The sequence below is a fragment of the Pan paniscus genome, chromosome 18 (assembly GCF_029289425.2).
Source record: "Pan paniscus chromosome 18, NHGRI_mPanPan1-v2.0_pri, whole genome shotgun sequence".
Lineage (NCBI taxonomy): Eukaryota > Metazoa > Chordata > Mammalia > Primates > Hominidae > Pan > Pan paniscus.
Genome location: NC_073267.2, coordinates 60,333,353 through 60,360,122, shown reverse-complemented (window position 1 = coordinate 60,360,122; position 26,770 = coordinate 60,333,353). Strand labels below are relative to the sequence as shown.

Sequence of the window (26,770 nt, the reverse complement as noted above, 5' to 3'; positions counted from 1 at the left end):
ATGGGTAGATTTACTTGAGACTTCTTGAGCCATTAGGGAAGCAATGAAAGTTGTGATGATATGTATCCAGAGATACTTGCAGCTGTCTTATCACCAAAAGGGGAGAACCTGCCTGAAAATGGAGCTGGTCCAGAGGAAAATAGAGCAGAGAGATGAAGGGACTGAGGGAGAGAGAGAGAAAATGCTAATATAATTGAGCACCTGTATCCAGCAATCCCTGAAGTCCATCTTCCCCTGTCGTAACATAAACCAGTAATCTCCCTTTACTGCTTAGGTCAGCCTGAGTTGCAAATCTGTCACTCTCAACTAAGCTTTTGAGAATTTGTGCAATGGGAAAAAAAGAAAAAAAAAAACAGCAAGCTTGACCTTCTCTCTTCTACTTTTAATCTTAGTTTTGAGTTGTAGGAAGAAAGGTGCCTTTTTCTCCTTTTAGACATATGAAGGTAACTCTCAGCTATCTGCCTGCTTTCCTCTGCCACTCTTCCGCCTCCACCACCACATACACAGGCACACACACACATGCATATACACACCTGCACACACATAATGCACACACACACACAGAGTCTTCTCCAAGCTAAACTCCATAGCTCCCTCAACCATGAATCCAGACCCATCTTCAGCGCCTCCTCCCTCAGCAGCATCATTTTCAGGAAGTCTCCACTCAGGCCTCCTGGACATAACTCTCTCCATGTGCAGAGAGGTCCTGCAGTATATCTGGTTAGGAACAGATAACCAAGGAAGGCAGGTCCCAGCCGGGCTTCAGCCCTTTGCATTCAGTGTCTCCACATACAAAAGTGCAAGGGATCAGATGCAAGCAACTTAGGAGGAAGCTCAGTGAGAGGAGGGTAGAGACAGAGGCAAGGTCAGCAACACCACCCAGTGGGGGATGCCAGTTAATGGGAGGCAATTTTGAATTCAAATCCACTCTTTAAGACAGAGGTCACCAACTGGCAGCCTGCTCATTGGACCAGCACACACTTATGTTTCATTTGGCTCACATAGTGGTTTTAAATTATTTGAAACTGAAGAATGTCATATAAGAATCCAAACTTTCTTTTTTTTAATTAATTAATTATTTTGAGACGAAGTCTCGCTCTGTCGCCCAGGCTGGAGTGCAGTGGTGTGATCTCGGCTCACTGCAACCTCTGCCTCCTGGGTTCAAGTGATTCTCCTGCCTCAGTCTCCCAAGTAGCTGGAACTACAGGTGCCCGCCACCACGCCCGGCTAATTTTTTGTATTTGTAGTAGAGACGGGGTTTCACCATATTAGACAGGATGGTCTCGATCTCCTGACCTCGTAATCTGTCTGCCTCAGCTTCCCAAAGTGCTGGGATTACAAGCGTGAGCCACCATGCTTGGCCAAGAATCTAAAATTTCTAAGTCTCTTAGAAAGCTGGCACCACCAGGCCCATATCCCACAAGGTAACAACTGATTGGAGTGAGACATGGTCGCCCCTTTAAGAAAGGCAAGGACACTCCTGTCTCCACCCTGTTGTCTCCCAACACCCTGCCATTGCTGACATTTGTCAGCGAGCTTGTGCTGGCTGCTGTGTTTCTCTACCCCTGCCAATCAAATGGAAAAATAAATATCCATGTGTCCATGTGGGTGCATGATTTCTTTCTTTCTTTCTTTCTTTCTTTCTCTTTCTTTCTTTCTTTCTTTATTTCTTTCCTCTTCTTTCTCTCTTTCCCTTCCTTCCTGACTGCCTGCCTGCCTGCCTGCCTTCCCTCCCTCCCTCCCTCCCTCCTTTCTTTCTTTCTTTATTTTTGACAGAGTCTTGCTTTGTCACCCAGGCTGGAGTGCAGTGGAACGATCTTGGTTCACTGCTGGGATTATAGGCGCCCACGACCATGCCCAGATAATTTTTGTATTTTTAGTAGAGATGGGGTTTTGCCATGTTGGCCAGGCTGGTCTCGAACTCCTGACCTCAAGTGATCCACCTGCCTAGGCCTCCCAAAGTGCTGGGATTACAGGCGTAAGTCACCACACTGGGTCAGCTGCTTGATTTTTCTTACACTTAGCCTGCTTCATTCACTTCTATTACTTCCCTGACCCCAGAAGTGACTGAAATAATTTTTATAAATTTCAAATATATTCAGAATTGATAAACAGCAGTCACTGGCTAGCTCCATCAGACAAAATATTGAAATAATTCTGTGCTTATTGGTTCATTACCACTGCCCTGAAACCCTGAGGGCCTCCCCTGGTGCCTAACCACAGTCTCCGGCACTTCCAGCCCTCTGCAGTGATGCAAGTCACAAGATAACTTCCTCACGCATCCCCACCCTCCCATGGCCATGCACAGGTCAGGAGGTAAGGCCTGGTACTGCAGTTGGCAGCCCTTTCTGACTGGCCAGTGGCCCAGCTGAACCACTTGTCCATGGTTTGCGTCTCACCCTTGAAAACACTCGACAGTTATCTTACTTTGAGTTCCCCCAGAGGCAGACTCTGAGACACAGATCTGGGTGCAGGTCATTTATTTTGGATGCGATCTCAGGAGGCAACAGTAAGAGAGTGAGAAAGTGAGGCCAGGAAGGGAAGGCAAGACAGGGGTGTCGATGAGCAGGTTACCAGGGTTGGACAATGGGAGCTTGAGCCTGCTGGGGACTTGTGGGAGATTGCGTAGGGCACATCTCAGGGCTATTCCACCTGAGAGGGGAGGAAGCTGAGAATGTATCCACCAGCTCCATTTGTCATTGGTAGAGAGCTGCTTCTAAGGGCATTAAATCCCTGGCACTTCTGGCCTGGCCTGTGTTCAGCTGAGAAATGCTGCTAGGCAGGTAGAGGAGTGTGAATGCTTACAGCAGGTAGCTGGTGGTGTGCACTGAACAATTCGCTGAAGAAGCAGGCAGGTCTGACGGAGTCTGCTGCAGCAGTAAAAATCAGTGATGACATGCATTGCAGGCAATACTGCTTTCTGGGTGGCAGGGGATCCCCAGTCACGGAGGTTTACCAAATGGAGACTCTGGCTATGTTTTTCCTGGATGATTTGTTTATATGAGATCCCATGATTCTCTGGCTCCTGGATTGCTTATTTACAGAGATTTCAGGATTCTCCTGGCTGAAAAAAAAAAAAAAAAAAAAAAAAGAACGTGGAGAAACTTCAACATTCAACATTCTAGGAAAATTTGGCTCCACAAAGATACCATCAACTCATTGCCTGCTTCCTGCTAATCTAACCATTTTCAAATTCCCCTTCACAATTACTGCAATCAAGTTATTATCAATCATACTATCAATTGCTTGCCCCGCTCTAGGATGTAGGTTAAATATTCTTGTGTCAGTGGGATGCTGCATCCTAGATTTTCATTGAAATCTAATGACTTTCATCTTCAAAGAAACTGTTTGGAGCTAGTGCTCCATCCCCACCCCTGCTGGTTTAATTACAGCACTTCATACATTTCGCATTCTGAAGATAAACACCCTGTTCAGCATTTATCCCAGGGAGATGCTTTTCAAGGGGTAATGTTCCTAAAGTACCCACTCCAGCAAGAGGATGGCTCATCACCTCAACCTTATGAATGTGTATCTGGCCTCTGGTGAAATGCAGCCAGGAGGCTTCAGCATCCTCCCAGCTGGTGCCTCCCCATGCTGGGGCCTGGGCCCATGCTCCAAACAGCCACAGGGAGAGTCTTGGTGATTGAGGCTGGAAATACTACCAGATCACTGAGTGGGCACTTCTGGAAAGTAGAGCACTTGGGTTTTTTCAAAGCATTGTTATATGTTTAATGTGTGCTTCCTCAATTTTCCCACCATTTATTGAACATTCATTTAACAGGTATCGCACCACCAACAAGTCATCAAGACCTGGAGAAGGTGGGAGGATTCAGGAAAGGTAGTGGAAGAGGAAGAAGATGGGTACCATTTGTGGTCCTGAGATCAATGGAGCAATGGGTGTTGTAGCTCATCCTGCCACCTCCCTTCTTCTAAGTGTCCCCTCAGAAAGAGAGGCCCATGGGAACTATGAATGCCTGTCATGTGCCAGGTACCATGGGCACAGCAGTAAACAATGCAGGTATCCTTCAAAGCATCCTGTCCACACAAACTTCACATTTCGAAGGAGCAGGACCACACACACACACACACACACACACACACACACACACAGAAATATAAAACAATCACTAATTAGGATCAGATCCATGAAAGGGAAAATAGAACCCCACAGTGAAGAAATATAGAAGGGAAGGTGTTTAGGAGAGTTGGGCAGAGAAGGTGTACCAATTTAGGTACAAATTTGAGACAGAGTCTCGCTCTCTCACCCAGGCTGGAGTGCTACGGCCTGATCTCGGCTCGCTGCAAACTCTGCCTCCCGGCTAAAGCCATCCTCCCACCTCAGCCTCCCAAGTAACTGGGATTACAGATGCATCCAAGCAACAAATCCCAAGTAACTGGGATTACAGGTGAACCATGCCTGGCTAATTTTTGTATTTTTTGTAGAAACGGGGTTTTGCCATGTTGCCCAGGCTGGTCTTGAATTCCTGGGCTCAAGCGATCTGCCCATCTTGGCCTCTCAAAGTGCTGGGATTACAGGTGTGAGCCACCATAACCGGCCTTATCATGCATTTCTTACGTTGTGTTTTCTGCATGTGTTCCTTCACAGTTACAATGGGGAAAGGGAATACCAAGTTCCACACATATTCCTCTTCATCCCCATTGTGTACTAGCAGCTCTATCACTTCCTGATGATAGGATCAATTATCTCCACCATGATGGTGACTCCTCTCTTACCTGCTGGCCCCTGGATACAAAGTATTTAAAGCACCCTTGTAGCAGTGGTAGTTTTGTAATTCAATGGTATTCTTGCTGTGTCCCTGGCAAGAGTATATCCTCTTTGGGAACCAAAATCTTTAATCCCAGCAGAGTCCACAGTTGGGAGGATGGAAAGCATAAAGTTCCCTGCAGGGTCAGTGGGAATAATGTTAAGGGATGTTTCCATTCCTTGGTTCCTGAGTCCATGTACTTTTCCTATCTGGGACCCAGGGATCTCTGATAGAATGCATGTATTGCATTCTGAAAGATGGCATCTGATGGCCTTGCCTCCAAGCTGGCACTTACTTGTGCATTTGGAAGGCCATTCTAGCACTATATGAGGCCAGTTCTTTCTGGATTATATGGTATGCGATATAACCAATAGACCCTATGGTCACTGACTCAATTTTACACCTTCTTCACTATAAAATGGGTTCCCTAGACAGATGCTACATTGTGTGGGATTCCATGTCTGTGAATCAAGAATTCTACAAATCCCTGAGTAGTTGTGCCAGCTGAGACTCTGCAGGCAGAAAGGCAGAACTATACCTGTAATAGGTATCTATCCTATAAGGTTGAGCCACTGGTCCTTCTAGAATAGAAGGGGCCCAATGTAGCCAACTTGCTACCAAGTGGCTCAGTGGTCTCCTTGAGGAATAGTGCCAGATCTAGAGGCTCAGTATTGGTCCATGGTGCTGGCAAGTTAGGTATTCAGCGGCAGCAGTAGCTACATTGTCTTTCCTTAGTGGAAATTCATAATGAGACCCATACTAACCTTTGTCTCTACAATCATGACCATTCTATTCATTTGTCCATTCTGCCAGTTCCGGGGTGGCCAATGATAAAGGGTGATTAAAGTCAACTGGCTGAGTCATTTTGTCTTCTTATTCAGTGCCTCTTCTGTGGTGGATAGCTTCTTATCAGAGTTAATATGTGATAAAAAAATCTTCAGAGTTCACACCAATGTCCATATGTCCATCCATATGTCTCAACCTCAGACCTCCTTGTCTCCAATCCTTTCATCCTTTTCCTTCCAGGACTCTGACCAGGCAGCCAGGCTATTGGCCTCTGTCCAGGAATCTCTACATATTTTCAACTTGGGCCACTTCTCCTTCCTTTGAAAGATATTTTTTCTGGGTATAGAATTCTAAGTTGATATGTTTTTTCCTTTGCTTTTAAAAAATATTGCTCCACTATCTTCCCATTTGCATTGTTTCCAACAAGAAATCTTCTGTCACCATTGTCTTTATCCGTGTATACCAAGACTCTTTTTCTCTCCCCTCTGGCTGCTTTTAAGACTTTCTTTTTACAACCAGTTTTGAGTAGTTTGATTATGATCTGCCTTGTTATGGATTTCTTCATGTTTCCTGTGCTTCAATTTTATGGAATTTCTTGAATCTGTGGGTTTACAGTTTTTATCAAATTTGGGAAATATTTTAGCCATTACTTTTTAAAATTTTTATCCATACTTCTCTCTCCTCTCCTTTGAGTACTCTACATATAAGAGGTCACATAAAGTTGTCCCGCAGTTCACTGATGCTCTGTTTGTTTTTGTTCTTGTTGCCTTTTTTATGTGTATTCAGCTCAGATAGATTCTATTGCTATGTCTTCAAGTCACTAATCTTTTCTTCTGCAGTATCTAATATACCATTGATCTCATGCAGTGTATTTTTTATCTCACATATTGTACTATGAGACTTAGAAGTTCAATTTGGATCATTTTTTCTATTGCATATCACTACTTAACTTTTAAAATATGTACAATGCTAATGATTAAATATTAACTAATGTCTGCTAATTCTAACTTCTGTGTCAGTTTTGGTCAATTTTATTTGCCTGATTTTTCTCCTTATTATGGGAGATATTTTAATGCTTTTTTTCATGCCTAGTAATATTTTATTGAATGCCAAGCATTGTGGATTTCACTTTGGTGTATGCTGGATTTTTTAATTCCTAAAAATATTCTTGAGCTTTGTTTTGGATACAGTTCAGTTATGCAGAAACAGTTTGATCCTTCAGGGTCTTGCTTTTAAGATTCATTAGGCAGAACCAGAACAATGTCCAATCTACAGCAAATTATTCCACACAACTGAGTCAAGACCCTTCTGTGTATTCTACCCAATGCCTCATGAATCTTTAGGTTTTCCCTTATGGCTAATGGAAACAAGCACTATTTCCAGCCCTGTGTGAGTATGGAGTGCTATTCCTTACAGTCGTTTCGGATGGTTCTATCCCTAGCCCTGGTCAGTTTCCTGACACATAGGTATTTATCAGTTCTTTTCTGAATACTTGAGGGAATCCTTCTGTAGACCTCTAGAGTTATCCCCCTTTGCAGCATTCTCTTCTCCAGTGTACCATCCTACAAACTCTAACTGCCTTTTTCTCTCCCAACTTTGAACTCTGCCTTCTGAACTCGAGAGTCTACCTGAGTTTCCCCTTTCTGTGCCATAAACTGGAAAATCTCTCAAGGTAATAAGATGGGGCACTCATAGGGCTCCCTTCATTTGATTCCTATTTCTGAAAGGTTATTCCTCTTCATTGCCTAAATTTTCATGTCTAGAAAACTAATGTTTCACTTATTTTGTGTATTTTTGGTTGTTTCAGGAACAAGAGCAAATCTGAAACTTGCTACTCCATCTTGGCTGAAAGCAGAAGTTCTCCACCTCTGTTCCTCCATATTTGCCTTCTGTTTGTAAATGTTAGGCAGCAGCCTTATTGGCTGCCTAAATATTTTGCCTCTAAGGACACCAGGCTCTGTTATCCATGCTCTCAGTTCAAGCCACCATTGCAGCCCTTCTGACCTTGCCAGTCTTTATGATAATTGTAGTCCTCTGGCTTCTGATATATTAGGAAGTCATCATCTTCCTAATGGTCCAGTTCTGCATCTGTCTCTCCTATCAGCAGCCTTAATCTGCAGAGGAGAGCCAACAATGAGTTACTTGGGAGACTGGTGTGCTTCTCACCAGTGCACTCCTAATGTTATTGGTGAATGGTGTGTCCTCTGGGTCCTCCAATGGAACATATCCTCTATGGGCCTTCTGGCCTCAAATACTGCATGTCCCTTTCCCTCAGGTTTTTTCCTCCTGCCGGGGAAACTCAGCTATTTCTACTTCATCTCAGTATGGGCCAGTGCCTTCTCTAGGCTTCTAGAAGCTTCTTTAGCAGTGAGTTTGTCCCATCTCCTCAGGCCTTTGCAAGGGTATTAAATCTTACATTCCAAGACAGTGATGTCAATTCAATGAATTCTTACTTGTTCAGTTATATGTTCTGGACTTTTGATCAAACACTGCAGAAATCCTATCCCAGAGGTGTTCTCTTGCCTCCTGACAGTACTTACTTGCTCATTCATGCATCTCCCTCAGAATGAGACCTCTTTCTCCTCTTGTCAGGCTTAGCATGCTCCCAGCAGGTTTATACTGGCCTGGTATTCATATATTAATACAGAAATTGAAGCATGCCATATGTAATAAAGAAGCACAAATCCTGAGTGTATTGATGGATTAATTTGCATAAGTAAACACACCCAGACATCCATCACCCAGGTCAAGAAATGAAACATGGTCAGCTCTCCAGAAGCTCATCTCATGGTACCTCCCGGTCAATGCCTCCCTTCTAAAGATAAGCATGAGCCTGACTTCTACATCACAGGTAAATTTTGTTTGACTTCGAACTCTTTATAAGTGGAATCACGCAGTATATATGCCTTTGTGTCTGGCTTCTTTGCCTCAACCATGTTTGTGAGTTTCATCCATGGTTTTACATGAGGTTGTAGTTCATGAATTCTAATTGCTGAGTAGTAACCCACCGTATGATTATATCACAATATAATAATCTCTTTTACAGTTTATGGGCATTGGCTTTTTTTCCAGTTTTGTGATATCACCAATAGCACTGCCATAAGCCTTCTTGTATGTGTCTGTTGGTGAACATATAAGCACATTTCTGTTGGGTGCATATGAAGGAGTAGAATTGCGGGGTCTCAGGGTAGGTGTATGTGCATCAGCTGTATTTTGAAACAAGCTGGTGAGTGGGACTTTTGTCTCTGACTAAGTCCCTGAGCTAAATTTGTCATAAGATAAGTGATAAGTGCCCCATATTCTATAGAGGAGCTGCAGGACACACCCCCTCAGACTTCTTAAGAGGTGGCCTAACAGGTCACCCACTAAGACCTAAGAGTATCCCCATCACCCACTCCAATCTATATAAGGAGAGGAGTAAATGTTTGAGAGAAATATGGGGAAGTAAAAAGATAGTCAGCTTTGAGAGTTGTCACCCTGGGCAGAGAGCACTGTGACTCAGGAAGAGGTACAGAAAGGGACAAGGCATGGAAGGCACAGCAGCCACCAAGCATGGGAGGTTGCTCAAGAGATTGGCTTCAGGGACCAGCCTGATACCCATGGCTGGTGGCTTGCTGAGCTGCGGAGTCTGGGAGCCCCATTCCACCCTCAACTAGGATAGGATGAGATGAGATAAGAACCATCCTGGGAGTGTGTACTTGGGAGCTTAAGGACACATGTCTTAGGCTGGGTTCCCCCTGGAATCAGACCCTGTGCTAAAGACTCAAGTACAGCAGTTTGAGAAATATTCCAGGAAGTACTGAGAGGGAAGTAGGAAAATGAGAGAGGGATGGAAAGGAAGCCAATACAGCATGCATTAATGAGCAGGAACGATTGTGGGCAACTGGAGCTCAAACCCATTGATGACTATCATGCACACACTGTGTCCCAAATAAAGGCAAGGAAGCTGGGGTATTTATCCACAGACTCCTATTCCCAAGCATGTCAGCTCCCCTGGTACATTGAGCAGAGCCCACAGGAAGAAAGTGACAGGTGCTAACTGTGACTTTCACCCCATGGAATATGACAGCAAGGAGAGGTGCATGCCCACCACAGCGTATATGTACAGAGATTCACACCCATTTCTTACCTGGAGAAACTCTGGAAGTGGGAGTCAGGCTGGGGCAGCCCTCTGTGGAAACGTGAGGAGAGAGGCAGCAGCAGGCACCCCATACCACCTCAATTTGCTGTAGTGAGACTGCGCAAGTTTCCTGTGGACAAAATACAGGCCACGGGAGGTAGCCAGGCTCAAGATGTCTTGATGGCATCATGCCTGTTAGTTGTAGGGTATCCTGCAAGAAAGGGGAGCGAGAGAAAGGTCCCATGAGGTCACCCAGAGAACAGGAAACCCATACCCAGAAATAGTGTCACACAGAGATCCTTCCTGAGAAAACCATGATGCCCCATGAAAGCCAACAGAAGATGCCACTCCCTGATAGAATTGATGCCTTGTAACAGCCTATCCAGGATAATATCTGTCCTCTCACCTCAGGGCTCACACACAGGGGACAGAACACCCACAGCAGCAGATAAGAGGGCAAGGAGGGAGGAAGATGCCAGACAGTCCCGGTTCCCCAACCTCCCCTCCTCCAGGATTCCAGCTCAAGTCAAGCTGAGACAAGAGGAAGGAAGAAGACTGGAAAAGGCTGCAAGACTGGATTTGATAGAAACTAGGCTGGACATTTTAATACCTGAAAATGAGTCAATTACAGAAGTTAACAGGAAAGCTAACCCATCCATCTGAGATATTGACAAGGGAAGGAGCAGGCAAGATAGTTTGAAGACAGTAATGTATGAAGACTGTTTCATAAATGGCTAACATCTCTGTCCTGCCTCTTCCTCCTATTTCTGAAATGCCCCTGCCCTCAGCCCACCACAGCAGAATCCTTTCTCTCCCCTAGACACAGGGTTTTCAGCCAAGCATCATCATCATCCCTCCAACCATTGCAGTAACATGTTCCTGTGTTCCCAACGAGGTTGGCCTGGCCTTCCCGGGGTAGGTGCGTCTCTCAGGACTGACCAATCACAGGACTCCATCCCATCAAAGCTAGGAAGAAAAAGATGCTCGCAGGATGTCCTGTGTTTTCTTAGAGTCTGTATTTATCTATTGGGCATCCACCCATTGGGCCAATTGTATTAACAATATTTGCTTATTTTCTGTAGTATTGATGCTCTGGCATTTGTGGCCTCTCTAACTGGAGAGAAACTGCCTCTCCCAGGACTAGCTGATTCCTAGAGATAATAAACTCCACCTGACTACACGCCTTTCATATGCAAACCAACCAACCCTGAGTCCATACCCCAAAACACTTCCTTTATTCAACTCTCACACCCCAAGGCAATATTTCCCCTGCCCCAAATCAACCCAAGCTCAAGTACCAGACCACGAGACACAAGTCCCTATGCCCCAAAGCCTGACAGAATTATTCAGAAGAGCCAATTCTAAACTAACTACCCCCCACACCCATACCCAATGCCTTGCCTTGCCTGAGGAAACCCTAATAAAGGCTCTGGCAGAGGCTTCCCCCTCACTCCCTCTGCCTCCTGACCAAAACTGATGCTTCTCTCTGAGGCCTCTTGTGGTGTAGTATGCCCCTTCTCTCATGAGCTGTTCAGTAACAAAGGTCTTATTTCAATGCCATTGACCCCTTTGTGTCATCCCGTGGCCACCTCCGTATATTAAAATCCTGCAGGTACGCTTTGAGACACAGGATACAAGGACCTTGAAAACTGGAGTTGCCAGGGGCATCTTTACAGCCCCATGTAGCAAGCTGCTAAATAACCACCCCAACCCAGGGGAGGCAGAGCTAAGAAATGAACACACGGCCACAGCGTGGACCACAGTTTTGTAGCACCTGGGTTCATAGGCTTCACCCTGAGCGTTCTGTTTATATGAGCCACAAACAAAACAAAACATAAGGTTTCTTTTTTCTTTTTTTTCTTTTTTTAACTTTGCTTTAACCAGGTCAAGATGCACTTTCTGATCTTTGTAGCTAAACGTTCTGGCTAATGTACTCTCCTCCCAAATCCCTGATAAAGTCTCACCTCCTCCAGGCAGCCATCCCAGGTTACCCCAATGTCCCAGTCTCTCCTTCCCCAAAATGCCAACTGCTCCTAGGATCTTGTAACATCTTCTATTACTCTCTCACGTGCCATCTCATACTATTCTCTAACCATCCCATGATTTCCCTCTGCTCCCAGTTTCTAGAGAGCAGGGGTTCTCTTTAGTTCTCTTCCTGGGAATGCTCTTATGTCTCCAGTTATTTTGGAAGCCTCCCAGAGGTACCTATCTGTGATCAAATTATCAATGGGCTAACAGCAGGTGATCTTCCTGCCCCCACTTATCCCTAGATGCCCACATATGGCCCCACTGGAGAGCCTATATATAAATCCAGCTGCAGTTTCCCCCCATCTTGTCCTAAAATTCAAAGACATCACAATTTCCCTCTTGACTTCCCCTGAAACATCAAGAACCACATCACTTCTCAAGGCTCACCTGGCCTGGCTCACCAACACACAAAAGCTCTGTGTGATATGAGCGGAAAACCCTGAATGGGCTAAGGCTAATGTAAACCCTTGTGGGTACCTAGTTCAGCTTTGGTTTATCTCACCTTCCCCAACTGGTTAATTATGGGGAGAGGAAGAGAGTAACGACACCACTTCCCAGCCTCTGTGGTCTGGTCCATTCATGGAGAGGACACAGCACTTTGGGGGTCACAGGATTCTGAGTTCGAGTCCTGGCTCTACCACTGCCTGACTGTATGTCTTCAGGCAAGTCTTGTCCCTCTCTCCAATCCTCGGGAACTTTTGATCTGAAATAGGGTCATTAATAATCCAGACTGCGAACTGGGCGCGGTGGCTCACACCTGTAATCTCAGCACTTTGGGAGGCCAAGGCGAACTGATCACCAGAGGTCAGGAGTTCGAGACCTGACTGGCCAACATGGTGAAATCTCGTCTCTACTAAAAATACAAAAAATTAGCCAGGTGTGGTTGTGGATGCCCATAATCCCAGCTACTTGGGAGGCTGAGGCAGGAGAATCCCTTGAATCCAGGAGGCAGAGGTTGTGGTGAGCCAAGACCACACCATTGCACTCCAGCCTGAGCAACAGAGAGAGATTCTGTCTCAGAAAAGAAAAAGAAAGAAAGAAAGAAAGAAAGAAAGAAAGAAAGAAAGAAAGAAAGAAAGAAAAAAAGAAAGAAAAGAAACCAGTATGTTCATGTATATTTTGGCTTAACGTAAAGCTAGAAGGGGTATTTAAGTGAAAATTGCAAAAGTAAGACAATCTAAAAAAAAGTGTCAACAAAATAATTATAGAGTGGATGCATGGGCAGATATAGCAACAACAATAATAATAATAAAGGTAATTGGTGATAAGGCAAGAGGCCAAATCTATTTGCTAAAAATAAAAAGCAATGTTCATAATAAAAACGTGGAAAGAATAATATCAAGCAAAACCATATTTCATTTTAATGTGTAAAGTACTTTCTCATCTATAATCAACTGGGCTAATCTCATGTGGTGAATGTTCCTGTTCTCCATTTTAACAAAATAATTAAAACTGAGGTTCAGAAAGACTAAGAGGCTTGTCCTTGGTCATGTCAAGGCAAAGCCAGGGTTATATGTCAAACTGGTCTGGACACTACTTAGAAAAAAGAAAAATCTCCGCACCTGATTCTTGGAGAATCATTCTAGGAAGAGCACAGTTCAGGCCAGATTCATGTCTCAGCACCTTCTATCCTGAAGACACACCCCAAAGGTAGTCAGGATCATCCCCTTGGGCAGCAAGGGGCATGTTCACCCAGATCCCCAACTAAAACGTCTCTGCTTCATGAGTTCAAATGATTAGCTGCTTCCAACCTAGGCCCCTCTTCTCCATCCATCCCTTCCTCCCCGACTCTGGGGCCCTGACACTCCACTGGAGTGGCAACTCTTTCAAGGACGCTAAAAATTGCTTTATTTTTCACCACTAATTTGCCAACAAGCTCAGTCGTCCATCCAGTTGGCCCGAAATGAAATTCTATAATTATACAAAAGCCTGGGTCAGCGACCTTCTGATTGCAATATCTTGTCTCTTTTGTCCCTTCCTTCCACCACCTCACCCATGGGACAAAATTGCTTCAGCTCCTCCGGCAGCCTCCGGAATGAGGTGGTATTGGAAACTAGTGAGGCGTGGCCCTGCGGAGGTGTTCATAGCTTTGCAATAATTTACCCATTTTCATTTGTTTGATTTCATTAACACCTGGGTCTCAGGGGAGAGCCCAGTTGGGAAGGGGGAAAAAACAAGTGATTTCAGTTGAAATCGAGTGGTTATCATTGCCTTGTCTTGCAATACCGAGGGAGTGTGGAATGCCAAGGGTGGAGTGCAGTCTGAGCAGGGTGATGAAGGAGGCCTCTCCTTAGAGGCAGCTTCTGCTAAAAAGTCTTGCCTTTCACATTCCTCAGTCCTCAACAGTCCCATCTCTCAAACTCACCCCATTGACACCAAGGGTATGCCCTATACCAGGGTCCCTTTCTCAACAAGCCAGCCTTACCGGCCCACTGGGCCAAGGTTGCTGGGGTGGCTACATTGAGACAGCATGGCTTAGCGGTTAAGGGCCTGGATGCCCAGAACTAGGCTCTCATCCAGCTCCACCTCCTGCTTGCCTGGTAGCCTTGAACATGGAGCTTCAACTCCACCAGCCTCATTTTCTCTCTTAAATAAAGTAGAGACGACAGCACACACCTCATAAAGGTTGCTGCAAGGATTAGCTGGGATAATGAATGGGGAAGCATCCTGAATGCTGTGTCTGATACATTATTAGTGCTCAGCAGAGTGAGAAAGAACGATAGTAATGGTTGCCATCTTTATGATTTTCTCTTCTTTTTCATCTTTACCGTCACCATCATCATCATCATCATCATCATCATCATCATCACCATCATCAATCATCACTCCCCACCTGGCCATCTCAGCCTCCACAGGCTCTCAGCAGAAAGAACCCAGTCTCAGAGGGAAGGCTGAAATGTTCTCTGGTAGTGAGCAGTCCCTGGGCCCATCTTCCTCCAGAGAGAGACTTTGATCCAGTACAAGTCACACTACCGACCGGCATGGCACACCCTTTCTCAAAGGCGTAAGAATTCTGGTGACTTTGTGATGCCCAAGTGATGGGGAAGGACACTCCGTTGGCTAATGGCATCTGATGCTTAGAGAGTCCCTTGTGGCCAGGCTGGATCTGTTTATTCTCCCAGTTTTCTAGAGCATCCCAGAGAGACCCCAGAGCAGGGAAGCAAAAGCCATTGCCATTTTAGCCCGTGGCAATAGCAGACAGTTGGAAACATCACTTTAGGGTGGAAGGGTCTTCTACAGGCCCCTTGAATCAGTAACAAGGGGCATTAGAGTCTGCTTCTGTCCTCACAAGAGGTTGATCTGCCTGTAAAGGCAAGTCCTTCTATTGCCATTAATAAGAATGTGCTGATAACTACAGCTGACATTTATTGAGCACTTATTGTGTGCAGTGTTCTAGGCACTGTCCACGTGTTAACTCATTTCACTCTTATGAGTGGCTGCTGTGTTTGTCCCCATTCTATTGCTGAGAAAGCTCAGGCAACAGGAAGTTAAGTCCCTTGGTCTGACAACCAAGAGGGGTCAAGCAAAGACTCAATCTGGTCTGCCTGACCCTAGAGTCCACGTCTTCCAGCTTTTGGACAGCTCCAGCCTTTACAAAATCCTTGAGTAACTTGAATTAAAATTTCTTCCTAGAACTTGTGCCCCTCGGTCCTGGTTCTGCATTTAGGGTTCTCTCTGCAGAACTCAACCCCCTCCAGTGAGACAGCCGTGTCTAGGGATGTGTTCAGCTCCCAGTGCCCCCACCCAGCTCCTCTGCTCCAGACTGCAAATGCCATTAATATTTAGCATTAGAAGGATCTGGTGAAGCCCATAAATCTGCATATGTTAAAAAAAATAAAAAAACACACCACAGGGAATTCCTAAGTGGAGAGGGTGGGAGTGGGGGATGGGGGAGGTGGCCCTTAATTCTGCCTTGAGAAACCCCGCCTGAGGCCTCAGCACCTCCTTGTCCAGCCACCCACAAGTGAGGGTCAACTCAAGTGCCTGAGTGTCCTCTCTGCACCCTGAGAGACCGCTATTCCCAGCCATGCCCTGACCACGGCCTCCAGCTTAGCAGCCAAGGCCCCCCACCCAGGACCATCACATGCCGGTTAGAAAGTCCCAGGCTCTGAGTGCAGTCAGATTTTTACAGCAAAACCACATTCCCTCGGCCCCAGCTTCCTTCTTTCTGTTTCTTAACTGGTAGCAGCCAGCGCCAGAGAAAAGCAGTCTCCCAATAGCTGAAAACATCTGAAACTGGTGATCAGCAGCTTCCTGATAAGATCCCAGCAGTTGGGCAAGTGGACTCAAGCATGCGCGCTAAGAGGCAAAATGGCAGCGTTCACTTGGTATATGACCTTCCAGGGACATTTGACTGGTAAGGGAAGAACGCCTCAAGTAAGCACACGTACAACTTCAGTAAATATACTGTGCATGCTCCCCTCCCAAGCGCTGGCAGGCTGCTGTGCATGCAGACGGCCCATCCCAATGGAAGAATCAGGGGAGAAGAGAAGCCCGACCCCAGAAGTATGCCCACATATAAGACCCCAATTCAAAGGTCAAACAGGGCACTTGTCTTTCAAGTTGCCCACTTGGCCCTCTTCCAAATATGCTTGCCTTCATTCTGTTCCCACTCTAAAACTTTTTAATAAACGTTCATTCCTGCTCTAAAGACTTGCCTCGGTCTCTCCTTCTGTCTTATGCCTACTCGGTGGGATTGTTTCTTCTGAGGAGGCAAGAATTGAGGTTCTGCAGACCCATAGGGATTCGCCACGGGTAGCACTAACGTCTCTCCATAGTTGTCTCCTTCTCCCCACCACCTCCCCCAGGGAGGCCTTCCCTGACCACCCTATCTGCAGGTGGCCCCTTCCAGGCCCTCTCTGTCATATAATTCTGCTGGATTTTTCTCCATTGCATGGAAATTTCTTATGCATACATGGAGCCTGTGTCTCTTGTTCCTGTCTCTCTCTGCCTCAGTTTCCACATCTGTAAAATGGGGAAAATGCTACCTGCTGGGTTGTTTGGATAATGAAATGAGTTAATATAGGTACAGCACTCAGAACAGTGCCTGGCACACAGTAAGCATGATGAAAGTGGTGGCTTTATTCTTTATATTAATATCATTGCTCTCAGTATCTGGAGCAGCACCTCATACACAGTAGGCGCCCAATATGCATGTTTGAATAAATATACGAATGGATGGCTGAGCCACCATGCAGAGAGCCTGAAAAGTCCCACCCCGCCTGCTGCTGAAGACCCAGGCCACCCCCTCCTCATGGGCTATAATTACCCAATAACAAGAAACCCAGCCCCCTGGGCTTCATGCACAGCACATTTTCCAAAGATGAAAAGCTCATTCGTTAATAACTACATAGCAATATCTAAAATTTTGGTTGCATTGTGAGGCCGGGTGGCTTCCCCATTCACCAATAATGACAGACCACTTAAAAAATAAATAACACATATAATTTAAGGAACTAAAACAAATGGCAGTGTTGGCTTTCCCTGGGAAAATATTTTCCCTATTTCCTCGAGGCGTCCCCATGGGTGCCCTTGCCTCGGCCTCCCCTGCAGAGATGCTTTCTCAGCAGGTGGCCTGGGAGTGGAGCATGCAGAGCAGTGTCAGAGAGGAGACCTCACCCACAGCCTCCCAGAGTCCCTTCCCAGAAAAGCCTGGGCTTGTGCTCCCCAGAGGAGGGAAGGGGGAAAACTGCCTTCTCCCTCCACACCCATATTCACTATATTTCCCCGCGCCTTTTCCCCTGTGGGGAGACTTTGTAACCTCATATCCCTATGGGGCAGACAGGCAATGTACATGAGCAAAGCAGGTGGATGCATGAGGCAATAGGGATGGGTGGGGCTTGTGGCAAATTGAAGAGGAGACACCCCTGCCACAGGGAACAAGCCTCACCAATGGTTGCTATGCAGAAATGCAGTCTCAGTTTTGCAAAATCTCCTGACATTTCAAAATAAGCCATCAATTTGAATTTAAAATGTCAGTCCCTTTAACGACCTCGCAGGTCCCTCATTCTGGGCCCTGCTGCCTCTAATTTCATCTCCGACTTCTCTATCCTTCACTCACCCTGCTAAGGCCACACTGGCTTCTTTACTGTTCTTGGACCAAGACAGGCACATTTCCACCCCAGGACATTTGCACTGAATGTTCCCTCTGCCTAGAACATTCTTCTCCCAGATAAACTCATAGGTCAGGAGGCCAGTAGGGCTGGAATGCAGTAGGTGAGGAGGAATATAGCAGGAAAGAAGTTGGGGTGGAAGCCAGAACAGCCAGATTATAGGTGAGTGGTGGGAAGGTTATAAATTTGTAGGCCTGTTTTTGGTCATCACAAAGATTGGGGGTGTTAATGGCATTTAGTGGGTAGAGGCCCACATGCTAGAAGCTTTGTGATGTGTGGACAGCTCCTCACACAAAGAATTATCCAACATATATCAAGGCAGGTAAAAAACCTAGATAGAATTTGGAGCCTGGAACCTAACTTGATTTCACATTTAACCCAAAGGAATGTGGGGTTATTTTTGGTTTTGTGTTCATGTTTTGCTCAATTTCATTAAACACTGAGATTTCTGGGGCTGCTGCTTGTGTGTGGATCAAGCGGAGGTTATGCTCTGTTATTCTGGGGGCTTTATCAGGAGCTGATCACCTTCATGAGGACCCCATCAGTGAAAACCATGCCCTTCATGGAGTTTGAATCACTGAGTGGGCGCCAAACTGTATTTGTCGTGTCCCATTCTTAGAAAGTCTACCTGCAGAGGGGGCTTTGACACCTTCATTGTGTTTTTCAGAAGAGCTGGGCTGGAATATTTACATGCTGAGATAACTATTATTTTATTATAAATTAGTTTCCTTTTAATTCTCCTCTAGAATACAATTAGGGCATTATGTGGCTTACATGGATTTATGTAAATTGTGTCTATAGATAGGGATATTGCCTATGAATTTCATTTCAGCATGGTGTAATAAGGGGCATGTCAATGTATTTGTTATTTTAAAAGGAAGAAGAAAAAGAGACCAGGCCTGATATGCCTGAGTTCCCAGATGTGGAATTTTGCAGGATATGATCAGGGACTTGTGCTTTTCCTTGGCTAAGCCGGGAGCCCTGGCAGAAGAAAGATTCATCTGACCTGCACCTTTTAGATGCCACTCCAGGGGGCAAGCGTGAAGCAGCAGACACTCCTTAGGAAACATTCGGCCATCCAAGAGAAACAGGAACAGAGCAGAGGAGGTGGTGAGAGTGCCGCTGAGACCTGCTGAGGGGTTGGATGTGGAACTTCCGAGAAAGAGGACACAGGGATAACTCCACGGTGTGGTTCCGAGTTACCGTGGAGGTCGGAGAAGAAGTGGACAACTTCTGAGATGAGGAAATCTGAGTCTTGATTTGGGTGCCTACCTGTGCCCAGCAAACGGAAAGAGCCCAGTGGTAATGCCAGGAGCAAACCCCCATCCCGCCTCCCCCAGCCCATCCCGCCTCCCCCAGCCCATCCCGCCTCCCCCAGCCCATCCCGCCTCCCCCAGCCCATCCCGCCTCCCCCAGCCCATCCCGCCTCCCCCAGCCCATCCCGCCACACCGATTGCCGTCACCAGCAGGTGGCGCTATGGAGCAAGCCTGAGACCTGGAGTCAGAAAACCTGGATCCGTGTCCTGGCTCCCCCAGTGAGCAGAGGTGAACAAAGTGGGCACTGCAGAGAAAAGATCCCCTTGTCACCAAAAGCACCGCTGTCCATCTTCCTTGCTTCCTCGTGTCCCCACAGGCTAGCCTCAAGAATGGCAGGGACTCTCAGACCAATTCTCAGTTCGATTTTCAATTTATTATCTATATCCAGCTCCTTTCCAAAGATACTTGAGGTGTCTTTCAAAAACACACACAAAGGAGTGAAAAAGGAAGGGAAGACAATTAGGAAGAGGAAACATAAATAATTCTAGCACAAATGGAGCTGCTATGACTGGGCACCATCGCAACAAACAAGACAAAATGGGAAGGCCAGCTGTTGCTGCATAACAAATCTCCCCAGCATCTAGAAGCTGAAAACACCATTTGTCACTCCTCACAAATCTCAGGCTGGGCTGCACAGTTCTGCTGGTCTGAGGCACGACTGGCTGATCTTGGTTGGGCTCATGCGTGCATCTGGAGACCGATGGCAGGCTGCTGGGTGCTGGGTGTTGGCTGCTCTGAGATGGCCTTAACTGGGACACCTTGGCTGGGTTCTACATGGCCTCTCATCCAGCAGCAGGCCAGCCCAGGCTTGTTCACATGGTGATAGCAGGGGCCCGAGAAAGCAGAAGCTGTCAGGCCCCTTGGAAAGCCTCTTCCTCTAGGCTTAGAACTGGTATACCAGCACTCCTGCTATGTTCCATTGGCTGAAGCAAGTCACAAGGCCAGACCAGATTTTAGGGGCAGGAAATGGACATCACTTCTTATTGGGAAGAGTGATGGTTGTTGCCATTTTTGCAACTTACCACCATGATAAATTGTGGAACTCTAATTATCAGAGAAGAATAAATATGACAGTTTCTTGGAGCAAAATTGTTCCCCTTGACCAACTCAGAGAAATGTTTCCAAGGGCAGACACCACGTTGGCCTCATTTTCTTCATAGCAGTGATCATTCATTGAGTACTTACTATGTGCCAGACCCTAGGCATCCTTTATATTCATGTGCTTCCAAAAGCACAGGAGGCACAGCATGGCTCTTCTTCATCAGTTTAGTTGGTACACAGATAAACAGTTATGACGTCGTCTTCTTTGTCTTTTCTTATTGCTTTGCATTTGTGACAAGTGATATCAATTTTCCTCTAATGCTAATAATATAAAAATTTCCTTTTGAAATAGATCAGCTCAAGTCTTTCAACATGGATTCATTTAAGGAAATATTAATTAAATAAATAATGAAGGTAGGTGTGGTGGCTTATGTCTGTAATCCCAACAGTTTGGGAGGCCAAGATGGGAGTATGGCTTGAGGCCAGGAGTTCCAGAGCTGCCTAGGCAACATAGCGAGACCTCATCTCTATATAAATAAAGGAGTCAGCCAAGTTTGGTAGTGTGTACCTGTAGTACTAGAGACTAAGGTGAGAGGATCCCTTGAGCCCGGGAGTTTGAGGATGCAGTGAACTACGGATAGCACCACTGCCCTACAGCCTGGGCAACAGAATGAGACCTTCCATCTCTAAAAAATAAAATAAACATAATGGTACAGGTGGCGTGTGGTCATAGTAAAACTCATGAGGGTGCAGGCAACACACTGAAATTTGAAAAACATGCTGAATTATCTCTATTCATCCCTGAGAAATAAGTATTATGTTTTTCATTTTGCAGATAGGGAAACTGAGTACAGACGGGGTCCCCAGAGGCACAGACTCAAGATAGTGCCAGATGTGCAGCTCTGTCTGAAAAAGCCCTGAGTGAATGTTCCCAGGTGGCTTGTAATAGAAAGCTTGGCAAATGGCAGAGGCCTGTGGTGGCATCTGTCACCTAATGAGAATCCCGGGGCTTCCAGGGTACCCCTGCCACTGCTACTTCTGGGCTTCTGAGTATAATGAGGATGGCAGGCCAGGGCCCTCGCAAGGCACACTTTCAGAATCTGCATCAAATGGAATTTGAATCAGAAAGTTCCCTGGAGACCCAAGGGAGGCATCAGTCTGAAATCTCCAGTACAGGTAGGTGGCAGGCATGGTGCATGTTAGCTGAAATCACTCTTTACCTGAGAGGCCACACACGCACAGCAGCACTGAATAAATTAGAGAAAATAGACGTGCTTCTCGGAAAGGGTAGTGGGAAGCCTCTGTGCTCCCGGCGCTGTTGTAAGTGCATTCTTTCCTCAGGTTCCATGAAAGCATGTCCCGTGGGGCCCATCCTGAAGCCAATGGGCTGGGTCCAGTGAGGGGCAGAAGAGGTCAGGAGGGAGGTGGGAAAGCTAGCAGAGCCCTTCCTGGCTGCACACCCCAAGATCTGGGCCTCACAAGCATCTGGGCACTCGTTCAGGGCGCCTGCGAAATAAACCAACATTATGAACCGAATTGTACCCTCATACTTTGTATGTTGAAGTCTTAACCCCCAGGACCTCAGAAGGTTGCTGTATTTGGAGATAAGGCCTTTAAAGAAGCAATTCAGGTTAAATGAGGTCATTGGGGTGGGCCCTAATCCAATCTGACAAGCATCCTTAAAAGAAAAGGAGATTAGGACACAGACACTCAGACAGAGGGATGACCATGTGAGGTCACAGTGAGAAGAGGGCCATCTGCAAGCCTAGGAAAGAAGCCTCAGAGGAAACCGCCCCTGTTGATTCCTCTATCTCAGATTTCCAGCCTCCAGGACTCTGAGAAAATGCATTTCTGTCTTAAGCCACCCAGGCTATGGTATTTTGTTGTGGCAACCCTAGCAGACCAACACAAGCAGTGAGCGCTCTCGGCGGCTGCTCTGGTGTTTACATCACTTAGAAGTTTTTGGTGTCTAGATCTTTCTCTCTTTCTCTTCTTTCTACATGACCCAGCTAGGGGATCAAAGAAAACCCGCATTTCTTGGGGCACTCATGCCAGAGCATGCTCCAAGCCCTGTGAATGTTTCCAAAGTGAAAGAGTACCTAGGGAGAGAGCTGGGGGTGCTGGGTGGGGCCAGGAGTAGGGTGGGAAGGTGATTTCTGCCTGAGGAGCAGGACACACAGCAGACCAGAGTCTTCCTCTATTCGTGCATTCACTTATTCATGTGTTCATTCATTCACTTGATGGATTAGCCCTGATCCCACCTTCAGGGAATTAGGAGAAGGCTGCTGTGTTCACCCTCTCAAACCCACCCAGAGGGGTGTGGCTCTGAGGGCACGGAGTGAAGCCAGAAGGTCAATAGCCTGGCTTTGAAGTGTGAACCTGCCTTTATAGGCTGTGTGCACTGGTGAACCCCGAAACATCTGGAGCCGTGGTTTCCTCACTTGCAAGATAAGAATAATAATCAAATCTACCTTGTAGAGATTTTTGAGGACTAAATGAAATGACACAAGTAACCTGCTCAGAACAGAATGTGGCACATGGCCAGTACTCAAAAATCAAGGTCACAGTTTATTGCTATTAATATTATTTCCATTCCCTGCCCTGACAGATCCCAGCCTGTGTCCGATCTTCATACGGTCTCATGCTCACTTCATCCCCCAGGGCCCTTACTCAGGCTGTTTCCAACACCTGGAGTATCCCCTCCACTGCACCCCCAGACCCGCCTACTTCTCACCTCCTTCAGGAACACCACCTCCCATGAAGCCATGCTCCAACCCTCTGCATCTGCAGTGCTGCCACTTAGCACTACTTGGGGTCCTCATCTCTACCCGGCACTGGGATGCTTTCTGGTCAGGGCCTAAGCCCTCCCCTTTTTCATACCCTCCTCCAGACTTACCCAGGTGCACTTCCTGGCTGTCCCATGGGATTTGTCCCAGAAATCAGCTCCAAGCTCCATTCTCTAAAGCAGTGGATCCCAACTGGGGCTGCTTTTGCCCTCTCGTCCCCGACCCAGGGGGCATTTGGCAATGTCTGGAGACATTTTTGGTTGTTACACAGTGGGGGTGGCAGGGGTGCTATTGTCATCTAGTGGCTAGAGGCCAGGGAGATTGCTAAACCTCCTGCCATGAATAGGGCCTCCCACAGTAAACACTTACCCCACTCAGAATGTTCATAGTGCCCCAAGGTAGAGAAGTCCTGCTCTCAGGAGGCACCTGCTCTCCTTCAGAGAGGGTGAGCTCTGGGATTCCGGGTAATTCGATTCTCAGGACAACGCACATCCTGGCTGGGCGGGCCTCTCTGCGCGGCAGCCTCCAGCACCTGGAGCTGTCTGCCCCTGACGCGGAGCCCTCCCTCGCCCGCCCCTTGTCACAGCATCCGCGGATCCCTGCGGATTTGTATGAAGCAATTGACCTGTGACTAAGGCCAGCTGAGCTCGCCTTGTTCCCGCAGGGCGGGGACAATACCCCCATTAACTGGAAGGCAAGGTCCCAGCACAGCAGCGCAGAGCATGGATTGGGGAGGGGCGTGGATGGGGGCGGGGAGAAAAAAGGGCAGCTCCAGAGCTGTCCTAGGTCGGGGGCGGTAGTCCCTAGTACTAATGGTTATAATTAGCCCAACATGAATATCAGCATCTTCTCCTAGATGCCTAGTACATGAGAGCTCATGCTGATTCACATCCCTGATGAGATGCCTCCACCTGCCAACCTCAGGGGTATAGTCCTTGTTCCCACTTAACGTAAGAGGAAACTGACAGAGATCCCAGGCGATTTACCCAAAGTCACCCAGCTGGTAGATGGAGAAGTAGAGGCAGGAACTCGGATTATCTGAATTATGGTTTGTATTAAGCACTCATTCTGTGCCAGGCGCAGTGAAAGTACCAGATGGGGAGTTTGTAAACTGGGCAAATGGGGGTCCCGGAACCCCAGAACCTGATGAAACCCTGGCCCCGCCTCCTCTGAGTGTCGGCCCCAACAACAGCGCAGAAGAGGCCCCTTTCTACCACCAGGCTCCACCCCCAGTGCCATTGATTGGACTGTGCAGAAGGGGTGGGGCCTTCCAAGCGAGATGAGCCAATCAGAACCTCTCTTCAAGGAACTGGAAATTAGAACAGTGTTTGGGCCAAATAGATGGGGGTGAGCAGGGGAGGAAAGGTCTTGAGGGAGCAGCACACTTGCCTGATGGGTGCCCAAAGCCAGGGGCAGGTGGAGGTGAGAGAAGGACAAGCTCTGCAAACGTTGCGGAAGCGCTCTGTCCATGGAGAAGGCACAGGACTTCCATGTAGGGAGCAGCTTACTCCTGCTGAGAACTTTGGGGAGACAGAGTGGAGCAGCCATCTCAGACCTGAGCGGCTAAGGAGCTGGGTCCCCCTCTGTCGCACTGTGCAGAGCTGCTGGACTTTGCAGTAAGCAGCCTTCAGGTCTAAAGGTGAGTGCCCAGGGGATATGGGCGGGGCACTGATGGGGCGAGCTACACCAGATTTTTAGCCAGATCATTGGGAATATTCTCATGCCATCTTCTGAGACACAACGTCCTGCTCAATACCCTCCTAGGGCTTCCCAATACATTTAGAATAAAATACCAAGAGATTATCCTGTTCTAGAAGGCCTTAGAGGATCAGGCTCCAACTTTTGCACCAACCTAATACGCAGCTGTTCCTCTCACTACATTCAAGCCTCTGCTCAAATGTCACGTGATTATTGAGTTCTTCACTGTATATCCTCCTTACGATAGACCCTCCTCTCATCTCTCTTCCTGTCCACCTCCTCATCCTGCTATCCTGCTATATATCCTGCTATAATTGATAATATGTATTTATTTGCTTATCTGATTTTGTTTGGTGTCCCTAAACTAGAATGTAATCTGCTTTGGCCTGTGCCTGGCATATGCTAGTTAATAAATACAGTATTGGTTAGGGAGGGAAGGAAGGTTCAGCTGCTTGGATTTAAATCTTGGCTCTGCCACGTATCAGCTGAATGACCTTGGAAGTCTTCACTCTCTGTGTCTCAGCTTCTCGTCTGTAGGACAGGAATAAATAAGAAAGCAATGATAATAATTTCTATCTCATGGCATTGTTGTGGGAATCAGGTGAAATCATGTATGTACAGCGCCTGGCAGATATTCAAGTGTTTAATAAATGCTAGCTATGTTTATTCTTGGACCCCAATTACCCCCTTTGTGAAATGGGGTGGTTGTAAAAATTAAATGAGATAGCAAATGTAAAGCGCTTTGCACGTAGTGCACCCTCTATAAAGATTTGTGGTTATTTTTCATTAATACACGCACACATACACACACACACACACACACACACTCCATCCATGAAGGCTATCCATTTGTGCCTTCCCCAAGCAGAGTTCCCATAAGCCCTGGAATTAGCATGGATCTAAGCAAAACCTTGAAGTCAATGGTTGAAGGAGGACAGCTCCAGCTTAGCAACTTCCACACTCATTGCCTCTGAGCTGATGCCAGCACAGCTTTCCCTTCCTGTGCACTCTGGGAGCTTTCCCTTCCTGTGCACTCTGCAGCCCCTAGTCTCCAACAGGCAGCCTGGTGTCCCTACAAAACAGTCCCACACAAGCATCGGAACCCCGGCTGCTCCCCCTCCAGAGACCAGACCACCAGGCTGAGCAGCAACCGCGCCTCTGTGCAATGTTGCTCCTTATTAGGCATCATTAGGTACACAGTAATTATAATAATTATGTGCACTGCTTAAGCGACCATCCTCAGTAACAACCACTGCTATTCAGAAGTCATAATTGCTGCATCGAGACTTAAAATGAAGGCTAATTAGATGTCAGTTGCTCCCCCCCCCAACTCACAGCCTCCTACATAATATCTATATCCAAAATGCCCCATGACCACCAGCTATCCTTGATTAATCTGCAGAACCCAAAACAAACAATTTGGTCCACAGGAGAGCGTGGATATGCCAGCGGGATTAAGAGGGAACATGTGGATGCTTTGGGGGGGAACTTGCAGGACTTGCATCATTTCAAAAGAAAAGAATTTGGGATCAAAGGGTGGCTGAAGAACTCGGGCTGAGAGTCAGGAGATGGGGTCTAAGTCCTGGTTCTCTCAGGGTCTTGATGTGGTGTTGAACAGGTCACCTCTTCCTCCATCTGCAAAGTTGGAGGAATGGACCTAGGGATGCATTGCAGGGGCCACTTTGTAAAGTATCAAGTGATACTTTATAAGGGAGCAATAAACAAAACAGATGCAAGCAAAGCCTTTGATTAAGGCAAAACAAGAAGGTCTGGAGACTCCCTGTCCTTATCCTATCTGCCAGCACCCTCTGAAATAACTCTGCAAACCACTGGGTTTCCTGGGAGACAGATTGGAAACTGCTGGTGCCTGTGCTCTCTGAAGCACTGGTTCTCAAAGTTGGCCCCACATTGGAATCACCTGGGCAGATTTTAAAACTGCTGATGACCAGGTTTCACTCCAGAAGTCGTTTTCTTTGGTCTGTGCTGTGACCTGGATATCAGGGGTTTTTAAATTCTCCCAGATGATCCTAAAATGCAGCCAAGCATGAGAAGCCCTGTTCTATATGCCCCGACATCTGAACATTGAAAGCATTTATGATTCTGCTCGGCCTAGTA

General features: G+C 46.8%; 1 long non-coding RNA gene across 3 annotated transcripts; it reads right to left on the bottom strand.

Moving 5' to 3' along the window:
• Positions 1-931: 931 nt before the first annotated feature.
• On the bottom strand, positions 932-23,592 carry LOC130540886 (uncharacterized). Of its 3 annotated transcripts, XR_010110362.1 has the most exons (5): positions 23,327-23,592; positions 19,264-19,374; positions 18,826-19,085; positions 9,682-9,883; positions 932-3,064 (listed from the first exon to the last, which is right to left on the bottom strand). It is a non-coding gene; the product is annotated as an uncharacterized LOC130540886 (long non-coding RNA). The 3 variants fall into 3 exon arrangements; XR_010110363.1 differs by lacking the exon at positions 23,327-23,592 and having other exon boundaries at positions 18,820-19,085; positions 19,309-19,427; XR_010110364.1 differs by lacking the exon at positions 23,327-23,592 and having other exon boundaries at positions 18,820-19,085.
• Positions 23,593-26,770: the final 3,178 nt, after the last annotated feature.